This window comes from Hyperolius riggenbachi, chromosome 3 (genome assembly GCF_040937935.1).
Source record: "Hyperolius riggenbachi isolate aHypRig1 chromosome 3, aHypRig1.pri, whole genome shotgun sequence".
In the NCBI taxonomy this organism is placed as follows: Eukaryota; Metazoa; Chordata; class Amphibia; order Anura; family Hyperoliidae; genus Hyperolius; species Hyperolius riggenbachi.
In genome coordinates, this window is record NC_090648.1 from 106,439,223 (window position 1) to 106,444,360 (window position 5,138).

General features: G+C 43.1%; 1 long non-coding RNA gene across 1 annotated transcript; it reads left to right on the plus strand.

The window, feature by feature from the left end:
• The first annotated feature begins 307 nt into the window (after positions 1-307).
• LOC137561087 (uncharacterized) lies at positions 308-4,732 on the plus strand. Its single transcript, XR_011029871.1, has 3 exons — positions 308-480; positions 1,241-1,303; positions 4,125-4,732. It is a non-coding gene; the product is annotated as an uncharacterized lncRNA (long non-coding RNA).
• Positions 4,733-5,138: the final 406 nt, after the last annotated feature.

Here is a 5,138-nt window from a genome sequence, read left to right on the forward strand (position 1 = left end):
ACGTAGATTGAATGCAGATTGGATGCAGAATGGATGCAGAAAAACTGACTCCAATGAATGCCTATGGGAAAATCTGCATCAGAGAAATCACATTTCGTGGAAACAGGCCCATAGGCATTCATTGGTATCAGTTTTTCTGCAGCCATTCTGCATCCAATCTGCGTGTAGTGAAAACAGGCCCAAAGCCTCAGGGTATACAGTCACAACTCACACAATTCATTTCAGATAGGATCAAAGAACCAGGAAGTGGGCACCTTCCGTTTCCAAGGATACTTTATTGGTGCCGTGCAGTGTGGCATATGCAGACTTATAGAATTCTTCCTCTGTACCCCAATTTACCATTCAACTAATTACTGGGCTGAGCCATGCTTATGCGCTTTCAGCCCTATTGTAGAAAAGTGCTTCACAAATGTTGTTTGTTGTTGTTGTCCACATATCATAACAGGACATTTGCAGAAAGCCGTTCCCGGTGAATTGCTTGTAAGTGGAAAGAATGTGGGAGTGGAGGTGGGGACAAGGGAACTAGTTGGACACTATGACAGCTGTTTCATGTCCTTACCGAGTCCGACGCTTGGTCGGGTGGAAGTCTGGGCCTGACCTTTAGAGTAGCATACCCAAAGAGTGGTAATTACTTCTGTATATCTTAGTCTGAGGCTCAGCTGCCCCCTTTACCACCACAGATGCCATTGCCACTAGGGAGAGATGGAGACACAGTACTGCTCACAACAGCCATTTTGAAATGCTCATTACTAAAGTGAAAAATTGGTAATTCTCTGCCTGCACAGTTTTGGTTAATACTACAATATACTAGGGGCCTGATTCACAAAGCGGTGCAAAGTGTTTGCACGCCAGTGAAAAGCCCTTTACCACGCCTAAACTCAGTTTAGACATGATAAGAAACGCAGCGCCCATTAAGGCCTATGGGACTTTGCGCGCGCGTGCGCGTTTGCGGGACTTTGCGCGCGATAATCAGCACAAAGCGGTGCTAACTCAGCGGTGCAAAGGTTATCACGCCTAAAGTCTTTTATTCGTGATAACTGAGTTATCACCGCTTTGTGAATCAGGCCCTATATGTGCATTATGTAACCGTAGTACATACTGTATTATACATGTCATCTTTACTGTTCCTCACATTTTTTGTCCCGTCAGATGACGCTTCTATGTTGATATATTTATAGCTAAATTCACTTATTTTTCCATGGGTGACCTTGACTACTTTCTCTAACTTTTTTAACTCTAGGCTCCACTGAGGCCTTCTGCTGCTCCACCACCAAGACCAGCCTACCCTGTAGCTCCACCACAGGTATTGTCCAACTTTGTGCTTTACCCTCACCTAATGAACAAGACAAAGCAGGTCTGATTTACTAAGGGTTTTCCAGACTTGGGAACATGGGTAATCCATTGAACCTGGTCTTAATCTTGCAAAAATTATCTGTTGTTAGGTGGCAAAAGTTAGGGTCACACCAGACTATAGTGATGATTACTGTAAGGTTAACCAATTACTGTGTGGCCTTCTGCAGCCAAAAAAATCCCCCAAACCCACACATCACTGCAACTGAAGAAAGGCTGATGCAATAACCTTTCTGCAGCCTTTGCTATGCTCTGATGGAACTTAAAAGGAACCCGAGGTTTGGGATCTATGGAAGCTGCCATATTTATTTCCTTTTACACAATACCATTTGCCTGGCAATCCTGTTGATCTTTCTGGTCAGTGGGGATTAAATCACACACCTGAAATAAGCATGCAGCTAATATTGTCAGATTTGTCACAGACATCTGATCTGCATGCTTTTTCAGGTCCTATAGCTTACAGTGTTAGAAGCAGAGGATCAGCAGCAGTGTCGGACTGGGAGGTGGAAGAACTGAGGAAATCCACCTGCTGGCCAAGCAGCAGAAACCCTGTGTTATCACTCCCAATTAGGGATGTGGGCGAACCGTTCGCGGGTGAACCCCTATGGGTCGCTACTACTTCCCTGTCACTATGACCCGGAGTAGTACGGCTGCGCTGGGCCGGCAGTGCGCTTCTTTGATCGCGCGCCTGTTCCCGGCCACTCTCTGCGCATGAGCGTGACGTTGCTCATGACGTCACGCACATGCGCAGAAAGTGCCCGGCAACAGGCGCGCGATCAAGGACACGCACCGCCGGCCCAACGCAGCCGTACTACTCCGGGTCATAGCGACCCGGAAGTAGTACAGGGTGAGGTGTTCGCCGGCGAATGGTTCCTGAACCATTCGCCAACATCTCTACTCCCAATAGAAATCTGCAGCAAGTCTTCACTGTGAGCAGCAGCACCTGATTACTGCTGCTTGGCCAGCAAGTGGATTTCTTCATCTTTCCCACCTCCCAACCCCCCAGTCCGACACTGATCAGCAGGACTGCCAGGCAATGTACATTACTTAAAAGGAAATAAACATTTCAGCCTCCATATCCCTCTCACTTCAGGCTATTTTTTTATTAAATTGTGTCTGTAAAATAATTTTATTCTTCAATGTTCTTCAACTCATGCCCTATATGTAGAAATAAATACACTGAGGTTTATTGAGCAGTATGGTGTACAAAGCAACTTTAGGGTCAACTTACCATGCCTTTTAGGCTTTATATTCTTTTCATTAGTTGTTGGTTTTTTTCACCACATTTTATGAGCAAATTACTGAAAAGAAAATGTCCTAAGTTCATTGAAATTGTGAAAAGTAACAAAAAAACTAGTTAGAGAGGGCTTTAGCAGTGTAGCCAAATGCCAGTGAACTACTGCTCCCAGCATGCCCACTACCTTTCCTGTAGAGTTCCACTACAACTTAGCGGAACTCTGCCACAGCTATTTTCCACGGGTGCCTCTGGTGCCCACTATTTTTATTGGGCACCTCCCATGCCCAAATTTGCAGTTGTAGTTGGTATTTTAGTATTTTTATATGGATGCCTTTAGTGGTTCCTGATTTTCATAGTCATCGCTTTTGCCTAAATTGTTTGATTCGAGCGTAACTTTCACAAAAGTGATTTTAACCAGTTCGGGACCTTAAAGTGGACTTGAACTATTGCCAGAATACAAGGAAAATACAGGAAACTCCACCCTGTGTGTATTTAGGGGGAAGAGCCTGTCTAATTCCCCCTCATCTTCAAGAAATCACAAGTGTAACGTGAGCTCTCAGCTGTGTCAGCACAGGAATTTGGCAGTTCCAGCAGACACAACTAATATGTAAACACAGGAGGTTATGTCTGTATATATTTTTTACCGTTTACTAGGTTTTATATTCGGTTTATGTTATAACATGTCTCTTTGTTGCTCATTCCATCCTTCTGTTCAGGAAATTCTCCTCCAGGACTTTCTTATCCTGTCAATTACTCCAATGACTTTTAACATTAATGTCTTCTTTATCCCTATATTAAACTGTCATTACTATGAGTATACCGCCTGCGTGCGGACAACAACTATTATGTATCATCACTGCATTATCTCAATAAAGATGACATGTTAAATAAAAAAAAAAAAACACAGGAGGTTAACCCTTTCTCTGCTTCCATGAAAGCAGGAAGTTTTAGGTTTACTTTAAAGGGACTCTGAGCAGTGCAGAAACTATGGAAAGATGCATATCATTTTGAAGCTCTCTTTCTCATCTTTCCAATGATATATAAACCGCCACCCTACGCCTTTTAGTTTTCGCTATTTTCGCAATCGAAATCATGACCGCGGCAATTTCGATGTTTTCGCTATCGAAATTACAGCGGTCATGATTTCGATCACGGAAATAGCAAAAACTAAAAGGCGTAGGGCGGCGTTTTATATATAATTGGAAAGAGGAGAAAGAGAGCTTCAAAATGGTATGCATCTTTCCATAGTTTCTGCACTTTTTGGAGTCCAGCATTTTATTACACAGGATGACTTTTCCCCAAAGTCGGCAGCTCCATTCAGCACAATGCAATGAAATACAAGGAACCCAGGGGGATATAGTTACAAACATCATGCTGGTAGGTGTGAGGATATAATGAATTAGTTGTGGATAAGCTTAAAGGCATACCCACAGGCACTGCTCGGAGTCCCTTTAAGTGGTTCCCTATTCTGTTTCCTGATTGTAGCAACCTATATAACTCTACTCAGTGGTGTTTATTATTCTCCCTGTTGTTTCAGGCTATGAAACCCAATTACAGAAGATAATAAAGATCTTCAACAGAAGAAGCAACATCTTATACAAACCTGTTGTATGCCTTTACAGCCTTCCTCCACATTTCTTGGTGCTCATTCTACCCCATGCCTCTGCCCTATGAAAATATTCCATGACAGAATGATTGTAGCGAGGCGTATTTTACTGGTCTTCAATGTCTCATTTTATTTTTATGCATTTGTGTAACTCAGCAAGTTTACATTTTCCTACAGCAACATTAGTTAGTTTACTCTTTGGTTTCTCTTAAATGGAAGGGAACATACAATTCTTTTATATAATTATTATATTATTGTATGTTTTATTTATTTATGATGTTTAGGGCTTGAAGGCATTGGGTTGATTCAGCTTAGCCAAGTTATCAATGATTAAACCTCACTCCCACTGCTCTTACATCATCTGAACCCTCAAACACATGGTAGAGGATGCCGGTCGGGGCCATCTCGGAGGACAGTCTATGGTGTGTACAGCTGTCCTGGTTCCAGAGTGTCTGATCACCTCAATCAAGTGAAGGCCAAGTGCAGCACCATCATCCCTCCTCCCCACTCCAAGGGATGGAGTCCAGTGACTTTGAACCCAAATGTATTATTGTAATAAAATCATTCTTCAGTTACAACTGTGTTATCATATGTCATTCTTCCAGCCTACTACAAGATGGCGCTGGTTGCTCCCAAGCTTTACTGATGGTTTATTTTCTCATCTTGGGTTTGTAAGTCATTGTAGCAGTATGTAACAGATTTCTCTGAATGAAGGAAGAAAGAGTGGCAGGACCAAACATGTACATTTGATTTTTTTTTTAAAAGGAATACTGTAGGGGGGTCGGGGCAAAATGAGTTGAACTTACACTGGGCTTCTAATGGTCCCCCGCAGACATCCAGTGCCCGCACAGCCACTCACAGATGCTCCGGCCCCGCCTCTGGTTCACTTCTGGAATCTCCGACCAAGAATTGAACTTCCCAATCAGTAGCTGATACCCCCTTTTA